The sequence below is a fragment of the Oncorhynchus mykiss genome, chromosome 11 (genome assembly GCF_013265735.2).
Source record: "Oncorhynchus mykiss isolate Arlee chromosome 11, USDA_OmykA_1.1, whole genome shotgun sequence".
NCBI lineage: Eukaryota > Metazoa > Chordata > Actinopteri > Salmoniformes > Salmonidae > Oncorhynchus > Oncorhynchus mykiss.
Genome location: NC_048575.1, coordinates 80,178,294 through 80,205,314, shown reverse-complemented (window position 1 = coordinate 80,205,314; position 27,021 = coordinate 80,178,294). Strand labels below are relative to the sequence as shown.

At 45.1% G+C, this 27,021-nt stretch overlaps 1 protein-coding gene across 4 annotated transcripts in view; it reads right to left on the bottom strand.

Moving 5' to 3' along the window:
• LOC110535134 (sodium-dependent phosphate transporter 2) overlaps nt 1-26,809 on the bottom strand; it is a 104,047-nt gene extending 77,238 nt beyond the window's left edge. For 2 of the 4 annotated variants that reach the window (XM_036936487.1, XM_036936492.1), the window contains exon 1: nt 26,613-26,808. The gene's annotated coding sequence lies outside the window, so the exon portion shown is untranslated. Of the gene's footprint in view, nt 1-26,479; nt 26,593-26,612 lie in introns of those variants that run through there. The other 2 variants (XM_036936491.1, XM_036936490.1) reach the window with 2 other exon arrangements.
• Nucleotides 26,810-27,021: the final 212 nt, after the last annotated feature.

The following is a 27,021-nucleotide window of genomic DNA, read 5'->3' as shown; positions in this document are numbered from 1 at the left end:
GTTATAAAATTGGCAAGGTGGTGTAAGCCTACACGAAACACAGACCTTATTTTAAGTGAATCTAAAAATATCCCATGGAATAAATGAATGAATGAACCGCTTTTCAGATTTTGCTAGAAGGTGTCATGGGAATTATGACTCGCACTTTGGTAGTCAATTCTTACCATGCCCATTATTAAAATAGGATTTCCTGCATATAGAAAGTCTAGTTTTTGTTTTCAACATTCATCACAGGTAACTTAAACTCTATTTTTATTCAAACAGTTGAGAGTATTTGTCTCCTAAGCAGACTCTTCAGTATCATTGTCACTTCAGAGCTGTGTGTGTGTTCTACAGATGGCAGAGAAAAGCAGAGAACCAGTGTGGGACTATTACATGGAATTGGCACCAGGGAAGGCAAGGTGTCCTATTTGTGATAAAGATGTCAGCATGGGGTCAGCAACGGCTAAATCAAAAAAATACCACCAACCTGTGGAATCACCTTAAGAACACCCATCCAAAAGCCCATAATATGTAAAAAAAAAAAAATAATAATAATAAAAATAAGTGTTCATTGTTCATTCAGTATTGTTGCAATTATCATTATTACAAAAGTGTGTGTGTGTGTGTGTGTGTTATATATTTATTAATTTATTTTTCCGATAAAATCGGCCGATTAATCGGTATCGGCTTTTTTTTTGGTCCTCCAATAAATCGGTATGGGAAAATCATAATCGGTCGACCTCTAATTGTGATGTCGTTATGGGGTATTGTGATGTCATTATGGGGTATTGTTATGTCATTATGGGGTATTGTGATGTCATTATGGGGTATTGTTATGTCATTATGGGGTATTGTGATGTCATTATGGGGTATTGTGTGTACATTGATGAGAAAGAAAAAAAACATTCCATTTTAGAATTAGTCTGTAACGTAACAAAATGTGGACAAGGTAAAGGGGTTTGAGTACTTTCCAAATGCACTGTATATCACCTGTTTGTTTTTAATCTTTCCACTACCCTCTACCCCTCCCATTTATTCCAGTTTTTCCCCGTTTGCCATATATTATTTTTAACTGTGCGGTTTCACAAAAGTTCTGAACACACAGTACCAGTCAAAAGTTAGGACACAAACCTACTCAAATGTAGAAAAATAAAAAGTACAGAAAAACCCTTGAATTAGTAGGTGTCCAAACTTTTGACTGGATACATTTTACAGACACAGTATATTTTTTAATGAGTTATCATGTTATTAGTTACGCCCTTCAGCATCACTCAATCCCTCCTATCTTCCATATTGGATTTTTATTTGTCATATACTTTAACTGTGCTGTTTCACAAAAATTCAAAACCTTTCCCTTCTCGTCGTTTCTACAGATTATATATTCAAAATACAACATTTTTGCTATAAGTATTATTATATTATTGATCGATTGACTATGACTTTTCAGATCACCCAGTGGTGCTATCTGCAGTGTTAGTTTAACAGGTAAAATGTGGCATGCTTCCAAACTTTGTTCATTTGCACAATGTCTCTTGTTCACATTCACTTGTAAATGTCCAAACTTAACAAAAATTACATTCGGTAGTTACAATTTATACATGTATAACTTTATAAACTATAACTTTATAACTTTATAAGCTGGATTACCCATTGTTGCAATTAGTTTAGTTTGAGTCCATTAGCATATTTATCTAGCAGGCTCTATGGCAATTAGCCTGTATTAATTTTGTTAGCATTCTGGTAATAGACACCCAATGGGCTTGGTTTGCCTTTTTTTAGCGCCCCCTAGCGTACTAAGCCGGTAATTCCGTACATCCTGGGAGGAGAGAAGGTACGGTATGACGATATGAAAATCTGAATACAGCCCACCCTACTGTGCGCCCGTGTGTGTACGCGTGCGTGTTTCCTAAGTTGGATCTGGCAGGCTGTGTCCTGCTCCTAATCCAGGCTTTCAGCACATGACCCAGCTAACAGCATTTCTGCCTGGCTGGCTGTTGGCTGTTGACTGTTGACTGACTGGCTGTGCTGCTTGGCTGGTGTAGGCTGGGGGCCACAGAGTGAGGACAGAAAGGAAACATTTGTTTTTATTCATATATCCCCATTAACTGCTGCCAAGGCAGTTGCTATTCGTCCTGGGGTCCAGCAAAATTAAAAGGCAGTTTATACCATTTAAAAAAAAACATCACAATACATTCACAGATTTCACAACACACTGTGTGCCCTCGGGCCCCTACTCCACCACATATCTACAGTACTAAATCCATGTGTATTTATGGTGCGTATGTTATCGTGTGGGTGTGTGTGTGTGTGTGTCTGTGCCAATGTTTGTGTTGCTTCACAGTCCCCCGCTGTTCCATAAAAGGTGTTTTTTAATCTGTTTGTTAAATCTAATTTCACTTGCCTGCATCAGTTAATTGATGTGGAATAGAGTTCCATGTAGTCACGGCTCTATGTAGTACTGTGGAATAGAGTTCCATGTAGTCATGTCTCTATGTAGTACTGTGGAATAGAGTTCCATGTAGTCACGGCTCTATGTAGTACTGTGGAATAGAGTTCCATGTAGTCATGGCTCTATGTAGTACTGTGGAATAGAGTTCCATGTAGTCATGTCTCTATGTAGTACTGTGGAATAGAGTTCCATGTAGCATGGCTCTATGTAGTACTGTGGAATAGAGTTCCATGTAGTCATGGCTCTATGTAGTACTGTGGAATAGAGTTCCATGTAGTCATGGCTCTATGTAGTACTGTGGAATAGAGTTCCATGTAGTCATGGCTCTATGTAGTACTGTGGAATAGAGTTCCATGTAGTCATGGCTCTATGTAGTACTGTGGAATAGAGTTCCATGTAGTCATGTCTCTATGTAGTACTGTGGAATAGAGTTCCATGTAGTCATGGCTCTATGTGGTACTGTGGAATAGAGTTCCATGTAGTCATGTCTCTATGTAGTACTGTGGAATAGAGTTCCATGTAGTCATGGCTCTATGTAGTACTGTGGAATAGAGTTCCATGTAGTCACGTCTCTAGGTAGTACTGTGGAATAGAGTTCCATGTAGTCACGGCTCTATGTAGTACTGTGGAATAGAGTTCCATGTAGTCATGGCTCTATGTAGTACTGTGGAATAGAGTTCCATGTAGTCATGGCTCTATGTAGTACTGTGGAATAGAGTTCCATGTAGTCATGGCTCTATGTAGTACTGTGGAATAGAGTTCCATGTAGTCATGGCTCTATGTAGTACTGTGGAATAGAGTTCCATGTAGTCATGTCTCTATGTAGTACTGTGGAATAGAGTTCCATGTAGTCATGGCTCTATGTAGTACTGTGGAATAGAGTTCCATGTAGTCACGGCTCTATGTAGTACTGTGGAATAGAGTTCCATGTAGTCACGGCTCTATGTAGTACTGTGGAATAGAGTTCCATGTAGTCATGGCTCTATGTAGTACTGTGGAATAGAGTTCCATGTAGTCACGGCTCTATGTAGTACTGTGGAATAGAGTTCCATGTAGTCATGGCTCTATGTAGTACTGTGGAATAGAGTTCCATGTAGTCATGGCTCTATGTAGTACTGTGGAATAGAGTTCCATGTAGTCATGGCTCTATGTAGTACTGTGGAATAGAGTTCCATGTAGTCATGGCTCTATGTAGTACTGTGGAATAGAGTTCCATGTAGTCATGTCTCTATGTAGTACTGTGGAATAGAGTTCCATGTAGTCATGGCTCTATGTAGTACTGTGGAATAGAGTTCCATGTAGTCATGGCTCTATGTAGTACTGTGGAATAGAGTTCCATGTAGTCATGGCTCTATGTAGTACTGTGGAATAGAGTTCCATGTAGTCATGGCTCTATGTAGTACTGTGGAATAGAGTTCCATGTAGTCATGGCTCTATGTAGTACTGTGGAATAGAGTTCCATGTAGTCATGGCTCTATGTAGTACTGTGGAATAGAGTTCCATGTAGTCATGGCTCTATGTAGTACTGTGGAATAGAGTTCCATGTAGTCATGGCTCTATGTAGTACTGTGGAATAGAGTTCCATGTAGTCATGGCTCTATGTAGTACTGTGGAATAGAGTTCCATGTAGTCATGGCTCTATGTAGTACTGTGGAATAGAGTTCCATGTAGTCATGGCTCTATGTAGTACTGTGGAATAGAGTTCCATGGAGTCATGGCTCTATGTAGTACTGTGGAATAGAGTTCCATGTAGTCATGGCTCTATGTAGTACTGTGGAATAGAGTTCCATGGAGTCATGGCTCTATGTAGTACTGTGGAATAGAGTTCCATGTAGTCACGGCTCTATGTAGTACTGTGCGCCTCCCATAGTCTGTTTTGGACTTGGGGACTGTGAAGAGACCTTGTGGCATGTCTTGTGGGGTCTGCATGGGTGTCTGGATCCTGTGGATGCTGCTGTACCATCACAAGACTGCTAGGAGGCTCTGCAGATCACCGATCAGACATGCGAGTTCGGACGGAGGGTGTGCAGCGTGCACCATGAGGCCTGCAGGATTAGGTAGGCGAGTCAGAGGCTTATCTGAGGCCTATTATTCCAAAGGCAAAACCTGCGGTAATACTCCCAAACATGTCGGCTAGCATTAGCAGCTAGCCGTTAAGAAGCCGGAGCCCGAGCCAACGTCGTTCTGAGAACCAGGAATGTTGGTGTTCCGGAGCACAGGGAGCAGTCACAATGCAGTAGGGAATTTCACATGACGACTCGAACCAACTAGGGCTGACCCCATTTAGTCAACCGGTCGATAGGCTGTTGGTGGACCGCTAATTTATCAGTTGCTAAAAAACAAACAGCTAAAGCACTGGTGTCCCTTGCAAAAGGCCACGGGGATGGGCACACCGGTAGTACATTTAATTACCCTCATTTCTGATCTACAATGTTTGTTGACCCTCATTTCTCTTAATGCATTAAATATATTACAGTATTTTACAGTTGCCATTGTCAGAGTGGACACGTTGTTTGTTTGCAGAGCGCACAACCTAGGCTACACTTGTGAGAAACGAGTTTGGCTTTATTTCATTAACATTTACGAGTTTTTGTCAATGTGTACATTGTGTTTTGTTTGGAGCGCTCCTGTCAATGTTTAGTAAGGACTCACACCTGATTACACATAGGAAGTAGGCCTATAGGCTACCTGGCCTGCGCGCAACTGTATGCTTATAAATGTGCCCATTTGTGGATCTGATTTTAGTATTTCTGATGGTCTTATGTTTTGGAGCTTCTCAAAGTAAAATGTTTTTTTTCGCCTCAAAACAGCAAGTTAAACAACGTCTGTTTTTTACATCCATTGAGAATTACAATAATTCCTCAATGTATTTGAAAAATATTTCCAGTTCTCTCTCCCCTTCTATAACCTCTCGACGTGAAGGGGGGGGTTGGGGTTGAAAATGTCATGCTCTGATCCAGAGGCAACGTCAGAAAACTAGGCCTACTTGTTTACTTCTTATCCCTTGCACAAATATCCTACTGTGGCGTAGCTCACTGTCCTGGGAAACTCTGAGGGTCCAGAATATTCTATACAATGCTGCAAGTTTGTTAGTCAAGCTTCAGGCTGGATCAAGTTGATTCAAGTACCTTGCAGACAGGCCATGGCGAAGCCAACGTAACGTTATATATGTATATGTGTATATGTATATGTATATGTATATGTATATATATATATATATATATACACACACACATATATACATATATATATACACACACACACATACATACATACATACATACATACACACACACACAGTGGGGAGAACAAGTATGATAACCTGAAATTGGCAGTGTTTCCTACTTACAAAGCATGTAGAGGTCTGTCATTTTTATCATAGGCACACTTCAACTGTGAGAGACGGAATCTAAAACAAAAATCCAGAGAATCACATTGTATTGTTTTTAAGTAATTAATTTGCCTTTTATTTCATGACATAAGTATTTGATACATCAGAAAAGCAGAACTTAATATTTGGTACAGAAACCTTTGTTTGCAATTACAGAGATCATACGTTTCCTGTAGTTCTTGACCAGGTTTGCACACACTGAGGCAGGGATTTTGGCCCACTCCTCCATACAAACCTTCTCCAGATCCTTCAGGTTTCGGGGCTGTCGCTGGGCAATACGGACTTTCAGCTCCCTCCAAAGATTTTCTATTGGGTTCAGGTCTGGTGACTGGCTAGGCCACTCCAGGACCTTGAGATGCTTCTTACGGAGCCACTCCTTAGTTGCCCTGGCTGTGTGTTTTGGGTCGTTGTCATGCTGGAAGACCTAGCCACGGCCCATCTTCAATGCTCTTACTGAGGGAAGGAGGTTGTTGGCCAAGATCTCGCGATACATGGCCCCATCCATCCTCCCCTCAATACGGTGCAGTCGTCCTGTCTCCTTTGCAGAAAAGCATCCACAAAGAATGATGTTTCCACCTCCATGCTTCACGGTTGGGATGGTGTTCTTGGGGTTGTACTCATCCTTCTTCCTCCAAACACAGCGAGTGGAGTTCAGACCAAAAGGCTCCATTTTTGTCTCATCAGACCACATGACCTTCTCCCATTCCTCCTCTGGATCATCCAGATGGTCATTGGCAAACTTCAGACGGGCCTGGACATGCGCTAGCTTGTGCAGGGAGACCTTGCGTGCGCTGCAGGATTTTAATCCATGACGGCGTAGTGTGTTACTAATGGTTTTCTTTGAGACTGTGGTCCCAACTCTCTTCAGGTCATTGACCAGGTCCTGCCGTGTAGTTCTGGGCTGATCCCTCACCTTGCTCATGATCATTGATGCCCCACGAGGTGAGATCTTGCATGGAACCCCAGACCGAGGGTGATTGACCGTCATCTTGAACTTCTTCCATTTTCTAATAATTGCACCAACAGTTGTTGCCTTCTCACCAAGCTGCTCTCCTATTGTCCTGTAGCCCATCCCAGCCTTGTGCAGGTCTACAATTTTATCCCTGATGTCCTTACACACCCTCTCTGGTCTTGGCCATTGTGGAGAGGTTGGAGTCTGTTTGATTGAGTGTGTGGACAGGTGTCTTTCATACAGGTAACGAGTTCAAACAGGTGCAGTTAATACAGGTAATGAGTGGAGAACAGGAGGGCTTCTTAAAGAAAAACTAACAGGTCTGTGAGAGCCGGAATTCTTACTGGTTGGTAGGTGATCAAATACTTATGTCATGCAATAAAACACAAATGAATTACTTAAAAATCATACAATGTGATTTTCTGGATTTTTGTTTTAGATTCCGTCTCTCACAGTTGAAGTGTATCTATGCTAAAAAAAATTACAGACCTCTACATGCTTTGTAAGTAGGAAAACCTGCAAATCGGCAGTGTATCAAATACTTGTTCCCCCCACTGTGTGTGTAATATGTGTAATATATATATATATATATATATATATATATGAGAGAGAGATAATGTAAATATGATCTCCACGTTTCCAGGGATTTGTAGGCCCCTCAAAGTGTGACATGGATTAATTGTGACATTGTTTCATATTAGATGATAGAAAGAAGCTTAATATTATGATGTAACTTGTCCAGACCAGGTTCTGGCAAGGTTTTAAAACTGTGTGTGTCTCAGTACTGTCGCAGTAGGCTTGACTGTGAGGACTAGTCTTTGTGACAGGTGGTCTGTCTGTGTTCCGGTGACATGGGGAGGAGAGGAGGAGGACTGGGGGAGGAGAAGAGGAGGAGGACAGGGGAGGAGAAGAGGACGACAGGGGAGGAGGACAGGAGGGGGGAGGGGAGGAGGACAGGAGGGGGGAGAGGAGGAGGACAGGGCAGGAGGAGAGAGGACGACAGGGGAGGAGGACAGGAGGGGGGAGAGGAGGAGGACAGGGAGAGAAGAGAGGAGGACAGGGAGAGGAGAGAGGATGAGGACAGGGGAGGAGAGAGGATGAGGACAGGGGAGGAGAGAGGAGGACAGGGGAGGAGGACAGGAGGGGGGAGAGGAGGAGGACAGGGAGAGGGGAGAGGAGGAGGACAGGGAGAGGGGAGAGGAGGAGGACAGGGAGAGGAGAGAGGAGGACAGGGAGAGGAGAGAGGAGGACAGGGAGAGGAGAGAGGAGGACAGGGAGAGGAGAGAGGAGGACAGGGAGAGGAGGACAGGGGAGGAGAGAGGAGGACAGGGGAGGAGAGAGGAGGACAGGGAGAGGAGAGAGGAGGACAGGGAGAGGAGAGAGGAGGACAGGGAGAGGAGAGAGGAGGACAGGGAGAGGAGGAGGAGGACAGGGGAAGAGGACAGGGTGGTTATGGGAGAGGAGGGGGTAGGAGGACGACAGGGGAGGAGGACAGGACAGGAGGGGGAGAGGAAAGGACAGGGAGAGGAGAGAGGAGGAGGACAGGGGAAGAGGACAAGGTGGTTAAGGGAGAGGAGGGGGTAGGAGGACGACAGGGGAGGAGGGAGGAGAGGGTGGATGACAGGAGGAGGGGGTAGGAGGACGACAGGGGAGGAGGGAGGAGAGGGTGGATGACAGGAGGAGGGGGTTGGAGGACGACAGGAGAGGAGGGAGGAGAGGGTGGATGACAGGAGAGGAGGGGGTTGGAGAAGGACAGGGGGGAAAGGAGAGGGTGGATGAAGGGAGAGCAGGGGGTAGGAGGAGGACAGGATTGGGGTGAAAGAGAAGTGACATGGAGAGGAGGGGGGAGGAGAGATGACAGCGAGGGAAGGGGATTTTCCAGAGGGCAACTCATAATCATGAAGGTTCAAATAATTTCCTCCCTTCTATCAGCACGTCATCATGGCCTATTTATTGCCTTAGCTCCCTTATCTTACCTCATTTGCACTCACTGTATATATTGTTCTACTGTATTATTGATTGTATGTTTGTTTTACTCCATGTGTAACTCTGTGTTGTTGTATGTGTCGAACTGCTTTGCTTCATCTTGGCCAGGTTGCAGTTGCAAATGAGAACTTGTTCTCAACTTGCCTACCTGGTTAAATAAAGGTGAAATAATTTTGTTAATCACCCGGCCACACCAGATGTTCTCTGTTTAGTGAGTCCACCAGATCAGAGGCAGTAGTGATGACCAAGGATGTTCTCTGTTTAGTGAGTCCTCCAGATCAGAGGCAGTAGTGATGACCAAGGATGTTCTCTGTTTAGTGAGTCCACCAGATCAGTGGCAGTAGTGATGACCAGGGGTGTTCTCTGTTTAGTGAGTCCTCCAGATCAGAGACAGTAGTGATGACCAGGGGTGTTCTCTGTTTAGTGAGTCCTCCAGACCAGAGGCAGTAGTGATGACCAGGGGTGTTCTCTGTTTAGTGAGTCCTCCAGATCAGAGACAGTAGGGATGACCAGGGATGTTCTCTGTTTAGTGAGTCCTCCAGATCAGAGGCAGTAGGGATTACCAGGGATGTTCTCTGTTTAGTGAGTCCACCAGATCAGTGGCAGTAGTGATGACCAGGGATGTTCTCTGTTTAGTGAGTCCTCCAGATCAGAGACAGTAGGGATGACCAGGGATGTTCTCTGTTTAGTGAGTCCACCAGATCAGTGGCAGTAGTGATGACCAGGGGTGTTCTCTGTTTAGTGAGTCCTCCAGATCAGAGACAGTAGGGATGACCAGGGATGTTCTCTGTTTAGTGAGTCCACCAGATCAGAGACAGTAGGGATGACCAGGGATGTTCTCTGTTTAGTGAGTCCACCAGATCAGAGACAGTATGGATGACCAGGGATGTTCTCTGTTTAGTGAGTCCACCAGATCAGAGACAGTAGGGATGACCAGGGATGTTCTCTGTTTAGTGAATCCTCCAGATCAGAGACAGTAGGGATGACCAGGGATGTTCTCTGTTTAGTGAGTCCACCAGATCAGAGACAGTAGGGATGACCAGGGATGTTCTCTGTTTAGTGAGTCCACCAGATCAGAGACAGTATGGATGACCAGGGATGTTCTCTGTTTAGTGAGTCCACCAGATCAGAGACAGTAGGGATGACCAGGGATGTTCTCTGTTTAGTGAGTCCACCAGATCAGAGACAGTAGGGATGACCAGGGATGTTCTCTTGATAAGTGTGTGAATTGGTCCATTTTCCTGTCTTGTTAATTAATCAATCAACATGTACTTTTGGGTGTCAAAATGTATGGAGTAAAAAGTACAGTATTTTCTTTAGGAGTGAAGTAGAAGTAAAAGTAGTCCAAAAAAACAAGTAAAGTACAGACACCCAAAAAAACTACTTGAGTCATACTTGAAAGTATTTTTACTGAAGAACTTTGCACCACTGCCCAGTAGAGAATTTCCACACTGCCTCGTAGCGCTGCACGATACGGGCAAATAATCTAGGATTTATTTTTAACCAAATGTTGCGGTTGTAATCTGACTTGCGAATTAGAGCGAAACTGTTGGAATCATGGAAATAAAATGACTATTCTAATTCTATAGTTGGAATATAATAGTGGGTACATTGAATACAGTGTTGTTTGACAACAAATTAAAATGCCAGGGAGGAGTTATTGTGACAGGGTAGGAACTAAAGTGTTGATAAGTGTTTTCTAGGGGATCCTAGAAGCTTTGGCTACATTGCGTGTTCTCTCTTAGCTACTTCATGTAGCTAACATATTCTTGCTTTGCATATTCCTCTTTGATTTAGAAGATGCTGTTGCACAAACGACATGCTGATTTAGGTCTACACCATCACTGGTATTATCAGGCTGTATTAGCTAGCTACGTTTGCTCTGACTTAGTACATTTATTAGCTAGCTACCTAGCATTAGCAGCTAACAATTAGCATCTCACAAGGTTATAGGCCCAACTTGCTAAGAAAAGACAAACTAGCTGTTTGCAGATGTAAGAAACACAAACTAATAGTGTCATTATAGAATGTTAGTAGATTTATATGAAGAAGCAAAGTGAAAACAACGTCATTGTCAAGTGACTCGTGACTCGTGTGCTCCTTGATTGACCGGTGGGCGTGGTTAGGTCTGTGTGGAGATACAGAGAGAGAGAGAGATACAGAGAGAGATATAGAAAGAGAGAGATATAGAAAGAGAGAGAGATATACAGAGAGAGAGAGAGAGAGATATACAGAGAGAGAGAGAGAGATATACAGAGAGAGAGAGATATACAGAGAGATATACAGAGAGAGAGAGAGAGAGATACAGAGAGAGATACAGAGAGAGAGAGATAGAAAGAGAGATACAGTGCCTTGCGAAAGTATTCGGCCCCCTTGAACTTTGCGACCTTTTGCCACATTTCAGGCTTCAAACATAAAGATATAAAACTGTATTTTTTTGTGAAGAATCAACAACAAGTGGGACACAATCATGAAGTGGAACGACATTTATTGGATATTTCAAACTTTTTTAACAAATCAAAAACTGAAAAATTGGGCGTGCAAAATTATTCAGCCCCTTTACTTTCAGTGCAGCAAACTCTCTCCAGAAGTTCAGTGAGGATCTCTGAATGATCCAATGTTGACCTAAATGACTAATGATGATAAATACAAGCCACCTGTGTGTAATCAAGTCTCCGTATAAATGCACCTGCACTGTGATAGTCTCAGAGGTCCGTTAAAAGCGCAGAGAGCATCATGAAGAACAAGGAACACACCAGGCAGGTCCGAGATACTGTTGTGAAGAAGTTTAAAGCCGGATTTGGATACAAAAAGATTTCCCAAGCTTTAAACATCCCAAGGAGCACTGTGCAAGCGATAATATTGAAATGGAAGGAGTATCAGACCACTGCAAATCTACCAAGACCTGGCCGTCCCTCTAAACTTTCAGCTCATACAAGGAGAAGACTGATCAGAGATGCAGCCAAGAGGCCCATGATCACTCTGGATGAACTGCAGAGATCTACAGCTGAGGTGGGAGACTCTGTCCATAGGACAACAATCAGTCGTATATTGCACAAATCTGGCCTTTATGGAAGAGTGGCAAGAAGAAAGCCATTTCTTAAAGATATCCATAAAAAGTGTCGGTTAAAGTTTGCCACAAGCCACCTGGGAGGCACACCAAACATGTGGAAGAAGGTGCTCTGGTCAGATGAAACCAAAATTGAACTTTTTGGCAACAATGCAAAACGTTATGTTTGGAGTAAAAGCAACACAGCTGAACACACCATCCCCACTGTCAAACATGGTGGTGGCAGCATCATGGTTTGGGCCTGCTTTTCTTCAGCAGGGACAGGGAAGATGGTTAAAATTGATGGGAAGATGGATGGAGCCAAATACAGGACCATTCTGGAAGAAAACCTGATGGAGTCTGCAAAAGACCTGAGACTGGGACGGAGATTTGTCTTCCAACAAGACAATGATCCAAAACATAAAGCAAAATCTACAATGGAATGGTTCAAAAAGAAACATATCCAGGTGTTAGAATGGCCAAGTCAAAGTCCAGACCTGAATCCAATCGAGAATCTGTGGAAAGAACTGAAAACTGCTGTTCACAAATGCTCTCCATCCAACCTCACTGAGCTGGAGCTGTTTTGCAAGGAGGAATGGGAAAACATTTCAGTCTCTCGATGTGTAAAACTGATAGAGACATACCCCAAGCGACTTACAGCTGTAATCGCAGCAAAAGGTGGCGCTACAAAGTATTAACTTAAGGGGGCTGAATAATTTTGCACGCCCAATTTTTCAGTTTTTGATTTGTTAAAAAAGTTTGAAATATCCAATAAATGTCGTTCCACTTCATGATTGTGTCCCACTTGTTGTTGATTCTTCACAAAAAATACAGTTTTATATCTTTATGTTTGAAGCCTGAAATGTGGCAAAAGGTCGCAAAGTTCAAGGGGGCCGAATACTTTCGCAAGGCACTGTAGATACAGAGAGCGAGAGAGAGAGAGAGAGAGAGATACAGAGAGAGATACAGAGAGAGAGATATAGAGAGAGAGAGAGAGATACAGAGAGAGATACAGAGAGAGATACAGAGAGAGAGATGGAAAGAGAGAGATATATAGAAAGAGAGAGATATACACAGAGAGACAGAGCGAGAGAGAGAGAGATACACAGAGAGAGACAGAGCGAGAGAGAGAGAGATACACAGAGAGAGACAGAGCGAGAGAGAGAGAGATACACAGAGAGAGCCAGAGAGAGCCAGAGAGAGACAGAGAGAGAGAGAGAGAGAGAGAGAGAGAGAGAGAGAGAGAGAGAGAGAGAGAGAGAGAGAGAGAGAGAGAGAGAGAGACAGAGACAGAGACAGAGACAGAGAGAGAGACAGAGAGAGACAGAGACAGAGACAGAGAGAAATGACTCAAGTAGCGGAGTAAACTATAAAAATAGATGTTACACACATTTAACAAACCAAACATTCAAATACCGTTTATAGAAGGTAAAGTAAAAACCCAAACCGGTCCCTGCATCAATACTGGTATATCATAAAATACGGTATACCGCCCAGCCCAAGGTGTAGGGCGTAGGGGCTAGGGAGTAGGGCCTATGTCAGGTGTTGTTTCTGGAAGGGGACATGTGGTCACTGTGAGCCAATGACATGGCTGGAATGTGTGAAATTCTATAAAGATGTCACCACCTGTTAAGAGAGGAACCCCCAGAGGAAAGACTACTCTCGCCCGCCATTATATCACTGACCTCTCACCGTGTGTGTGACCTCTACCCTACAGTCAAATGCCATAGTATCCGACCCGTTGCCTGACTTCTTCAGCCTATCAGACCCGTTGCCTGACTACTTCAGCCTATCAGATTCGTTGCCTGACTACTTCAGCCTATCAGATTCGTTGCCTGACTACTTCAGCCTATCAGACCCGTTGCCTGACTACTTCAGCCTATCAGACCCGTTGCCTGACTACTTCAGCCTATCAGACCCGTTGCCTGACTACTTCAGCCTATCAGACCCGTTGCCTGACTACTTCAGCCTATCAGATTCGTTGCCTGACTACTTCAGCCTATCAGATTCGTTGCCTGACTACTTCAGCCTATCAGATTCGTTGCCTAACTTCTTCAGCCTATCAGACCCGTTGCCTGACTACTTCAGCCTATCAGATTCGTTGCCTGACTACTTCAGCCTATCAGACCAGCGCCACTGGATGTGTCATTTTCGCCAGTCCAATTTCAGCCAATCCAAGAGACCATTTTCTAACTGTCGTGCTGACCCGAAACGTAATGAGCTGGCTCAGACATTTTCTTTTCATTATTGCCCTCTTCAGCACAGACCCAGTAACTATGGTGGATGTGTAACCAGTCCAGCTCGGTACAGCTTGGCTCGGTGCAGTATGGGGCGTCCCAAACGCATCCGACCTGGTGGACTCAAGTAATTGGGGCGGCAGCGTAGCCTAGAGGTTAGAGCGTTGGACTAGTAACCGAAAGGTTGCCAGATCAAATCCCCTTTCAGTGGCGGCAGTAATGGATTGGGGATCTACCCCCCTGTTCCTTTTCATCTACCCCCCCCCTGCCAGCCCTATAGATTATAGCAGATGCATGTTACCAGCCCTATAGATTATAACAGATGCACGTTACCAGCCCCATAGATTATAACAGATGCACGTTACCAGCCCCATAGATAACACGTTACCAGCCCTATAGATTACACCATAACAGATGCATGTTACCAGCCCTATAGATTATAACAGATGCATGTCACCAGCCCTATAGATTATAACAGATGCGCGTTACCAGCCCTATAGATTATAACACGTTACCAGCCCTATAGATTATAACAGATGCACGTTACCAGCCCCATAGATAACACGTTACCAGCCCTATAGATTATAACAGATGCACGTTACCAGCCCTATAGATTATAACACATTACCAGCCCTATAGATTATAACAGATGCACGTTACCAGCCCTATAGATTATAACACGTTACCAGCCCTATAGATTATAACACGTTACCAGCCCTATAGATTATAACACGTTACCAGCCCTATAGATTATAACACGTTACCAGCCCTATAGATTATAACACGTTACCAGCCCTATAGATTATAACACGTTACCAGCCCTATAGATTATAACACGTTACCAGCCCTATAGATTATAACATGTTACCAGCCCTATAGATTATAACAGATGCATGTCACCAGCCCTATAGATTATAACAGATGCATGTTACCAGCCCTATAGATTATAACACGTTACCAGCACTATAGATTATAACACGTCACCAGCCCTATAGATTATAACACGTTACCAGCCCTATAGATAACACGTTACCAGCCCAATATATTATAACTTGTCACCAGCACTATAGATTATAACACGTCACTAGCACTATAGATTATAACACGTTACCAGCCCTATAGATTATAACAGATGCATGTTACCAGCCCTATAGATTATAACAGATGCATGTTACCAGCCCTATAGATTATAACATATTACCAGCCCTATAGATAACACGTTACCAGCCCTATAGATAACATGTTACCAGCCCTATAGATTTTAACAGATGCATGTTACCAGCCCTATAGATTATAACACGTCACCAGCCCTATAGATTATAACACGTCACCAGCCCTATAGATTATAACACGTCACCAGCCCTATAGATTATAACACGTCACCAGCCCTATAGATTATAACACGTCACCAGCCCTATAGATTATAACACGTCACCAGCCCTATAGATTATAACACGTCACCAGCCCTATAGATTATAACACGTCACCAGCCCTATAGATTATAACACGTCACCAGCCCTATAGATTATAACACGTCACCAGCCCTATAGATTATAACACGTCACCAGCCCTATAGATTATAACACGTCACCAGCCCTATAGATTATAACACGTCACCAGCCCTATAGATTATAACACGTCACCAGCCCTATAGATTATAACACGTCACCAGCCCTATAGATTATAACACGTCACCAGCCCTATAGATTATAACACGTCACCAGCCCTATAGATTATAACACGTTACCAGCCCTATAGATTATAACACGTTACCAGCCCTATAGATTATAACACGTCACCAGCCCTATAGATTATAACACGTTACCAGCCCTATAGATTATAACACATTACCAGCCCTATAGATTATAACACGTTACCAGCCCTATAGATTATAACACGTTACCAGCCCTATAGATTATAACACGTTACCAGCCCTATAGGTTATAACACGTTACCAGCCCTATAGATTATAACACGTTACCAGCCCTATAGATTATAACACGTTACCAGCCCTATAGATTATAACACGTTACCAGCCCTATAGATTATAACACGTTACCAGCTCTATAGATTATAACACGTTACCAGCCCTATAGATTATAACACGTTACCAGCCCTATAGGTTATAACACGTTACCAGCCCTATAGATTATAACACGTTACCAGCCCTATAGATTATAACACGTTACCAGCCCTATAGATTATAACACGTTACCAGCCCTATAGATTATAACACGTTACCAGCTCTATAGATTATAACACGTTACCAGCCCTATAGATTATAACACGTTACCAGCCCTATAGATTATAACACGTTACCAGCCCTATAGATTATAACACGTCACCAGCGGAGCACGAAGCAAAACAACAGACATGCCCCGCCCAGAGGTGGAACATATCTGTGGTTTGCTCCATAGCTACAGGGTGAGGGGTGAGAAGGAGAGGGGTGAGACAGAGAGGGGGGGAGACGGAGAGGGGGGAGACGGAGAGGGGAGAGACGGGTCTAGAAATAGCCGTGTCACATGAGGGCGACCAGAGACCAAAAAGCCATCCAGCCTGCATGTCCTCCTTACATGGAACCTGCTGCTTTACACACACACACACACACACACACTTCATGTTCTTCACACGCCCTTAAAAGGGATATTTCAGGATTTTGGCCCTTTATAAATGAGTCAGATGGAACTCGTGGATACCATTTGTATGTCTCTGTGTGCAGTTTGAAGCTAGTTCCTCACTAGAGTTAGCGCAATTGCTAACTAGCGTTAGCGCAATGACTATAAAGTCTATGGTAACTGCTAGCATCCTAGTAGATAGCGCCATGACTGGACGACCACCTTCCTACTGGATGCGGAGACTTTTTTTTTTGTTCATCTGACTGCCAAAATCCTGAAGTATCCCTTTAAATCCTCTGTAGCCTCTCTGAACCTGTAGAGAAACACACCTGTCTAAACAGCCCGACCTCTCCCAGCTTTTGGGAACACTTGCGAAACAGACAAAAACAGACCACACCAGGGTTTGACAAAACAATGAGACAAGTGAAGAATTCTCCCATTAGTTAATATTCTCCAAATGGAAAGACGCCACCTAGACTGGAGACGACGTCCTCACTAGTTTTAACATGTTATGACTCCAACCTAGTGACAAACTGACACGTTTTCATTTTTGTAAAAAAACAAACAAAAAACTTGATATCAAAAGGACTGCCTTTTTGATTTGCCGACCAGCACGTGCGCAGTTCGGCGCGAGCCGGGCGGTAGAGCCGACGACGTGTTTCTACGCATGAGTTTAGCTAGCCTACGTTGCCATGACATCAACAAGTGTGATCGGGGATTTCAATTGGCGGAAACAGTTTTAGCCCCATCTTCATACTGTACAGTCAAGGGTTCTCACACCTATCCTCCCATTCTGACCACTTCCTGGTTCACAAGGGCTAGCCTGAGCTACAAGCTATACTGGTTGTCTAGCCTGAGCTACAAGCTATACTGGTTGGCTAGCCTGAGCTACAAGCTATACTGGTTGTCTAGCCTGAGCTACAAGCTATACTGGTTGTCTAGCCTGAGCTACAAGCTATACTGGTTGGCTAGCCTGAGCTACAAGCTATACTGGTTGTCTAGCCTGAGCTACAAGCTATACTGGTTGTCTAGCCTGAGCTACAAGCTATACTGGTTGTCTAGCCTGAGCTACAAGCTATACTGGTTGTCTAGCCTGAGCTACAAGCTATACTGGTTGTCTAGCCTGAGCTACAAGCTATACTGGTTGTCTAGCCTGAGCTACAAGCTATACTGGTTGTCTAGCCTGAGCTACAAGCTATACTGGTTGGCTAGCCTGAGCTACAAGCTATACTGGTTGGCTAGCCCTGAGCTACAAGCTATACTGGTTGGCTAGCCTGAGCTACAAGATATACTGGTTGGCTGCATGGCACCTTGCCCTTTGACAGGCCACATTGCTGACAACTGTTCAATCCTCTCAGATCTCTAGATCCTCTCAGATCTCTAGATCCTCTCAGATCTCTAGATCCTCTCAGATCTCTAGATCCCCTCAGATCTCTAGATCCCCTCAGATCTCTAGATCCTCTCAGATCTCTAGATCCTCTCAGATCTCTAGATCCTCTCAGATCTCTAGATCCTCTCAGATCTCTAGACTCTAGGGCAGGGCTCTCCAACCATGTTCCTGGAGAGCTATCGGTAGGTTCTCACTCCAACCCTAATCTAGCATATCTGATTCTAATAATTAGCTAGTTGAAAATATGAATTTGGTTAGTTATACAACTGGGGTTGAAGTGAAAATCTACAAGAGGGTCTCTCTCCAGGAACAGGGTTGGGGTGAGAACCTATGGGAGAGCATCTCTCCAGGAACAGGGTTGGAGTGAGAACCTACGGGAGGGCATCTCTCCAGGAACAGGGTTGGAGTGAGAACCTACGGGAGGGCATCTCTCCAGGAACGGGGTTGGAGTGAGAACCTACAGGACAATAGCTCTCCAGGAACATGGTTGGAAAGCTTTGCTCTAAAGGGTTTGGGCTTGTTTCTGGAACAGGTACGTACCAACCTCCTTCTTGCCCCAGCAATCTTCTCTCTCTGCTCCTAAATGACTACGACTAAAAGCAGCAACATAATAACTCAATACCAAACGAACAATTCCGGCAGACTGTGTGACTCGGTGTAAAAACCCATCCAGTGGGATGGAGAATGAGGCTGAGGCCGAGGGGGGGGGGGTCGGATCAGTCCAAAGCTACAACCACAGTAGCTCATAGTTTGTTGGTAAGCTAAGCCCCATAGTCATTAGCATAGTTTACAGCAGGGCACGAGAACAGACAGACACTGTGTGTCACAATGCTTCAATACACAATCTACCAGGAAAGAACACAGGATCAGGGCTAATGACAACCTGGCCACGGGGTAACTGGGCCGAGACTAGAACAAGCTGAAGAACCTGAGCCAAAACTAGAGCAGAGTGAAGGCAAAAGCAGCTCCAGAAAGTCCAGGCCAAAACCAGAACAGAACACTGGTATATTCCTAGCTACGGGTACCTAACTGGGTCAAACACAGACATTTGCTGAAACGAGCTCAATTTTTTTTTTCGTGACCTCTGGTACATTCTAATGCCTTGATTCCACCAGTAAAATACACAGTTAGTTTAATGAATTAATATGTTACCTCGAGGATTGGTAAAAAAAAAATGTTTTGCTGTTGAATGACCGAAAATGTATTAATCCGGTGTGTTGTAAGTCATTTTGGATATTGTCTAGGCCAGGGGTTCCCAACCTTTTTTTGCTTACTGTACCACCAACTAAATGTTGCTCTGACCGGAGAACCCACTCATGTACATTTTACCAGTATGCCTATTGTCTCATGAGTCTTCTAAAGTACCCCCTGTGGAGAGGCCAAGTACCCTCAGGGGTCCTAGTACCCCCTGTGGAGAGATCAAGTACCCTCAGGGGTCCTAGTACCCCCTGTGGAGAGACCAAGTACCCTCAGGGGTCCTAGTACCCCCTGTGGAGAGGCCAAGTACCCTCAGGGGTCCTAGTACCCCCTGTGGAGAGACCAAGTACCCTCAGGGGTCCTAGTACCCCCTGTGGAGAGACCAAGTACCCTCAGGGGTCCTAGTACCCCCTGTGGAGAGATCAAGTACCCTCAGGGGTCCTAGTACCCCCTGTGGAGAGGCCAAGTACCCTCAGGGGTCCTAGTACCCCCTGTGGAGAGGCCAAGTACTCTCAGGGGGCCTAGCACCCCCTGTGGAGAGACCAAGTACCCTCAGGGGTCCTAGTACCCCCTGTGGAGAGACCAAGTACCCTCAGGGGTCCTAGTACCCCCTGTGGAGAGATCAAGTACCCTCAGGGGTCCTAGTACCCCCTGTGGAGAGGCCAAGTACCCTCAGGGGTCCTAGTACCCCCTGTGGAGAGGCCAAGTACTCTCAGGGGGCCTAGTACCCCCTGTGGAGAGACCAAGTACCCTCAGGGGTCCTAGTACCCCCTGTGGAGAGACCAAGTACCCCCAGGGGCCCTAGTACCCCTGGTAGGGAACCACTGGTCGAGGCCTATATGACAAGGAATATTTTCCATGTAAAATAACCTTTACTGCAAGATATCAATTGCCATGATGTTTGTTCTTCAAATTTGATTGGCTCAGCTGCGGTGGACACTTTGGGTAAAAAAAAGAAGAAGCAATGTGTCGTTTTGTAACTCGGGTGAATTCTCTAACAGTTTGGCCTGTCAATCAATCACTAGTGGGTGGGACTGTCAGGGAAGGGGGCAGGATGTTTGATATTCGGTAGGGTTTAAACGTAACCTTTATTTAACTAGGCAAGTCAGTTAAGAACACATTCTTATTTACAATGATGGCCTAGGAACAGTGGGTTATCTGCCTTGTTTCAGGGGAACGACTGCTTTTATTTTACCTTGTCAGCTCGGGAATTCGATCTAGCAACCTATCGGTTGCTGGCTCAACGCTCTAACCGCCAGGCTACCTGCCCCCCCCCTCTAACCGCCAGGCTACCTGCCCTCCCCCCTCTAACCGCCAGGCTACCTGCCCCCCCCCCCCTAACCGCTAGGCTACCTGCCTCCCCCCCTCTAACCGCTAGGCTACCTGCCTCCCCCCCTTTAACCGCTAGGCTACCTGCCTCCCCCCCTTTAACCGCTAGGCTACCTGCCTCCCCCCCTCTAACCGCTAGGCTACCTGCCTCCCCCCCTCTAACCGCCAGGCTACCTGCCTCCCCCCTCTAACCGCCAGGCTACCTGCCCCCCCCCCTCTAACCGCCAGGCTACCTGCCTCCCCCCCCTCTAACCGCCAGGCTACCTGCCTCCCCCCCCCTCTAACCGCCAGGCTACCTGCCTCCCCCCCCTCTAACCGCCAGGCTACCTGCCTCCCCCCCCTCTAACCGCCAGGCTACCTGCCTCCCCCCCCTCTAACCGCCAGGCTACCTGCCTCCTCCCCTCTAACCGCCAGGCTACCTGCCTCCTCCCCTCTAACCGCCAGGCTACCTGCCTCCCCCCCTCTAACCGCCAGGCTACCTGCCTCCCCCCCTCTAACCGCTAGGCTACCTGCCTCCCCCCCTCTAACCGCTAGGCTACCTGCCTCCCCCCCTCTAACCGCTAGGCTACCTGCCTCCCCCCCTCTAACCGCTAGGCTACCTGCCTCCCCCCTCTAACCGCTAGGCTACCTGCCTCCCCCCCTCTAACCGCCAGGCTACCTGCCTCCCCCCTCTAACCGCTAGGCTACCTGCCTCCCCCCCTCTAACCGCTAGGCTACCTGCCTCCCCCCCTCTAACCGCTAGGCTATCTGCCTCCCCCCCTCTAACCGCCAGGCTACCTGCCTCCCCCCCTCTAACCGCCAGGCTACCTGCCTCCCCCCCTCTAACCGCTAGGCTACCTGCCTCCCCCCCTCTAACCGCTAGGCTACCTGCCTCCCCCCCTCTAACCGCTAGGCTACCTGCCTCCCCCCCCCTAACCGCCAGGCTACCTGCCTCCACCCCCTCTAACCGCTAGGCTACCTGCCTCCCCCCCTCTAACCGCTAGGCTACCTGCCTCCCCCCCTCTAACCGCCAGGCTACCTGCCTCCCCCCCTCTAACCGCTAGGCTACCTGCCTCCCCCCCTCTAACCGCTAGGCTACCTGCCTCCCCCCCTCTAACCGCTAGGCTACCTGCCGCCACATGAATGACTGAAGAATGAGGCAGGTGTTAAATATGGGCTTTAATAAACAGAAAGCAGCAGTTGATTACTCCATTGTCAACACTTTAAATCACATCTATAAGCCTATTTAAACATCTTTAATACCATATTGTTATTATGACATTAGTTTTTATATTTTACACCAGAATGGAGGCTCTCTTCACTAACTATCATTTCCTGTAGTGAGGATTTAACATCTTCATCCAATGTTGTCGTAATTTATTTGCAAACTAAATGATTCTTTTTGAAATAAAAAATAAATTTAAAAAAAATCGCCAAAAAGCAGTAGGAGCCAAATGAACGGCTCTTTGACAGATGCGATGACATTCCGTTCACCTAAAAGATCTGTTCAAAATGAGCCGTTCGTAGGCGAACAACCCAACAAAACGTTTAAGGTCTCCTGAGCCTGTGTTTTACCACAGATCTTATTTCGACCGACGAGCCATGGCTGAGTTAGTGCCTACAAAAAAAAAAAAAGACACCAATACTATTGATCTCTATGAGCAGCAGAAAGACAACGAGTTAGGGGGCCAGTACATCGCAATAAACTCTTTTGAACTATTAACAGGAAATATTTACAAAATAATACAATAGAAGAGTAGGTCAGAGAGATCGGGGCGCACAACCGCGGTTCGACTTGCAAGCGCCATGCACTAACCAACCGAGCTACAGAGGACCACATTAACGCTAAAGAAAAGTAACCATTGTCTACAGGGAAAATACGAGCAGGATATACTTTTGCAGCAAACACAACGTTACAGTTGCAACGTAATTTCAGACAAGGAAAATGGCTCAACGTAATAATAAAAAAATTAAACAAAAATGTATAAATACACTAGATGACTGATAAGGAGGCGCTGTGTTGAAGCCACCGCACCTCCATCTTGGTATTCCCCCACCGTTCAAAAAAAAAAAAAAAAAATGGTGGAATCTATAGAAATTAATTTATTAACGCCTGCATTCATTTTAGCCACATTTATTATAGACTTTAACGCATACTTTTAAATTATATTAGCTAAACAAAATATATAAAGCATATAAAAACTTCTTCCTTAAAATATCACTACAACAATAGAAATGCATGTAATTTTGTCTTTGAAACATTGAATTGAAATACTGTATATAATAATGATAATGATAATGTGCCAATATGGCCGACCAATGGCTTCAAAGCCTCTCGAGCCTCTAAATACGGAGACACACAATTAAAAAAAGACAAGACGGAACTTAATTTAGCCAACGAAAATGTCTCAGCAGAATGAAACAAAAACATGTTTAGCATATTTAAAGAACTGGTTAAGAATAATTAAATTGACATGCAATAACAATAATAAATAATAATAAACAATAATAATAAATAATTAATAATAATAAATTATTATAAACTAAAGTTCCAAAATTGCATCCTACTTGAATAGCGAGTTGCAGTAGCCTGCACACAGCCTTGCCAACGGTCTTCTCATTTCTGTCCACTACAATATAAAAACGAAGGGAATTCCCCTTGTGAAAAAAAAAAAAAAAAAAACCTACATATAGGACCATATTCTCTAACTTTTGTTTTAACTTCAGTGGAAAAGGCCTTCGTCTTCGCAATCAATGGTAGCCTAGGCCAAGGCTCCCCCTCTCAGCAGCAGCATGCACACAAGGAGTGAGAGAAAAGTGCGAATTCAGGGTGTATGATAGGCAGCCCCGGACAATTTATCTAGCAACTTTTAATTTAAAAAATCTGCCAAAAACAAGCATTTATAGGCCAACGGAAACCCTGGTGTGTGTGTGTGTGTGTGTGTGTGTGTGTGTGTGTGTGTGTGTCTAAGAGAGAGTATGGTAGTAAACAGAGAAGTTAATCTACTATCTCATCATAATGCCGGTCATACCTTCATTCATTAAGACTCCGCATAGAGGAAAACCAGCCGAGCTCTGCATTGCCCTGCGCTATCCTCTCCCACAGTCATTACTGGCCCTACATGCAACTCCGACACAACACTATGTCAGCATCCTAAATAACACTCCATTCCTTGCATACTAGCACACTCCTTTTGCCAGCTCCCATAGGTTACTCAGTAATACAGGACTGTGTGAAACCTCCCTCTCCTCTCTCCCAATCGTATCCCTACCTCCCTGTCCACCTATAGTATTCTCTCTCACTATCGTATCATTCCCCCACTCTCCCCCTATCATATCATTCCCCCACTCTCCCCCTATCATATCATTCCCCCACTCTCCCCCTATCATATCATTCCCCCTCTCTCTCACTATCGTATCATTCCCCCAATCATATCATTCCCCCACTCTCCCCCTATCATATCATTCCCCCTCTCTCTCACTATCGTATCATTCCCCAACTCTCCCCCTATCGTATCATTCCCCCACTCTCCCCCTATCATATCATTCCCCCTCTCTCTCACTATCGTATCATTCCCCCTCTCTCTCACATCATTCCCCCCTCCCCCCTATCATATCATTCCCCCTCTCTCTCACTGTCGTATCATTCCCCCTCCCCCTATCATATAATTCCCCCTCTCTCTCACATCATTCCCCCTCTCCCCCTATCATATCATTCCCCCCTCTCTCACTATCATATCATTCCCCCTCTCCCCTATCATATCATTCCCCCCCTCTCCCCCTATCATATCATTCCCCCACTCTCCCCCTATCATATCATTCCCCCTCTCCCCCTATCATATCATTCCCCCTCTCGTATCATTCCCCCACTCTCTCCCTATGATATCATTCCCCCTCTCTCTCACATCATTCCCCCTCTCCCCCTATCATATCATTCCCCCCTCTCTCACTATCATATCATTCCCCCTCTCCCCTATCATATCATTCCCCCCCTCTCCCCCTATCATATCATTCCCCCACTCTCCCCCTATCATATAATTCCCCCACTCTCCCCCTATCATATCATTCCCCTTCTCCCCCTATCATATCATTCCCCCTATCATATCATTCCCCCTCTCGTATCATTCCCCCCCTCTCTCCCTATGATATCATTCCCCCTCTCTCTCACTATCATATCATTCCCCCTCTCCCCCTATCATATCATTCCCCTCTCCCCCTATCATATCATTCCCCCTATCATTCCCCCTCTCCCCCTATCATATCATTCCCCCTCTCCCCCTATTGTATCATTCCCCCTCTCCCCCTATTGTATCATTCCCCCCCTCTCTCCCTATCGTATCATTCCCCCCCTCTCTCCCTATCATATCATTCCCCCTCTCTCTCCCCCTCCCTATCGTATCACTGCCAGTTAAACCGTTAACTGGGTTGTCTTATTGCTACCTACATCACTATTAGAACCTCTTTTCTCTGTCTATATCCCTACCATCCATTTTTATTTCAATTTGAGGGGCTTTATTGGCATGAGAAACATATGGATCTCTATCAATTAACTCCAATAGTTTTTTTTTATTGACCTAGGCAAGTCAGTTAAAAACAAATTCTTGTTTACAATGACGGCCTACCGGGGAACAGTTAACTGCCTAGTTCAGGGGCAGAACGACAGATTTTTACCTTGTAAGCTCGGGGGATTCGATCCTGCAACCTTACTGGCCCAACGCTCTGACCACTAGGCTACCTGCCACACCAGATGCACACAAAGGCTGATAATAACCACTCAATCATGGGTGAGTTAAAAAAAGAGAGACTGTAGGGGAAGTAGTCTGTACAATAGAATATACAATAAGGACCCCCAGTGGCCCAGCAGAGATTGAGATCCAGTGACAAGGTCTGTACCTCGCAGCTGGGCATCCAATGATGGCACAGGCAGAGAGACAGGCCAGCTGGTGGCAGTGATTTGAAGCATACACATGCGTCAACCACATTTGGAGATAGGCTATCGCAGCGATTCCCAAAACTCGGTCCTCGGGACCCCGAGGTGTGAACGTTTAGGTTGTCCTAGCACTACACAACTGATTCAAATCTATATAAAAATGGTATTGGTCACATACGCGCGTTTAGCAGATGTTAATGTGGGGGTAGCGAAATGCTTGCGTTTCTACCTCCTTGTAAGATATCTAACACGTAGTATCTAACAATTTTACAACATATACACAATACACACATCTAAGTAAAGGAATGGAATTAAGAATATATAAATATATGGACGAGCAATGTCACCTAATCAACTATTAAGCTTTGATCATGTGAATCAGCTGTGTAGAGAACTAAAAGGTACATTTGGTTTTGGGGTCCTGGGGACCGAGTTTGGGAAACGCTGGGTTATCGCCACTCCGGGGAGTCCAGTGCGCAGGTCCGGTCGACCGTCGAAAGAGCATCGCCACATAAACGCTGAAAGCTCATCACAGATCACCTCCACTCGGGAAATCATGGCTACTCGCACCACCGAGTTACGTACCCGACCAGTCAATGACTAGGCAACTTAAAATGTCCCCGGTCGCCATTTGTGTAATGTTTAGTTTACGCTAGTTTAGAAAATGGTACATTAGTAGCCTAAAGCATAACAGTAGCAGGTAGCAGCCCATATCCATCCGGCTGAGAAAAAGAGAGCCGCGGGAATGAGACTAGTAGACTATGACAACCGAACACGTGTTATAGCCATTTACCGACTAGACTTAATTATCATTAGGACTAGTGGCTCTATTACAGCCAACATAACTCACCCTGGTCGCAACAATGTCGTTCCTACCAATGTATCAATGGTTTCGTTCCGTGTATTCCGGAGTAGCCCAGTTGAGGCTATATGGGCAACATTGTGCCCAATAATGGTATGATTATTGTTGTTGTTACGAATGTTGACACTTACCAGGCCTGTTGTGGAAGGCATCGCCCTGTAGGCTCGACCACCATGTGGATGGATATGATTCAGAGAATTTACCCTTAGCAGAAAACCAACACGATAAAATCGGACACACACAGAGCAACATAAATACACTTACACGAGCGAAATACGACACCCGTTCTTTTCCCCCGACCGCTGAAACGTTCTCCGTTTCCCAGAACCAAACGTCTAGCTGTCGTCTGATGGCTTTTTGAAGCTCCGTCGAAAAATGTCCAGATTCCGACACACTCTCCCTCTCAGTTCAGTATGTCCCCCTGCTCTACACGTGTGTCATGAACAACATTAGCGTGACCAGAGTAGTGGAATCGGCGGGTTGCCATCAAAATAAAAGTCCCCCGTTGAAACTGATGAAAATAGTGGAACCATGCCACAATTGGACTCGATAAGCAAGGTTGTAATGTTGTTAAATAAATTCAACAAAAGACAATGATTAGTTAATTTTACAAAAACAATATTTTGAAATCGCACATTTCAATATTGCATTTGGGGCATACCATTTAATGGAC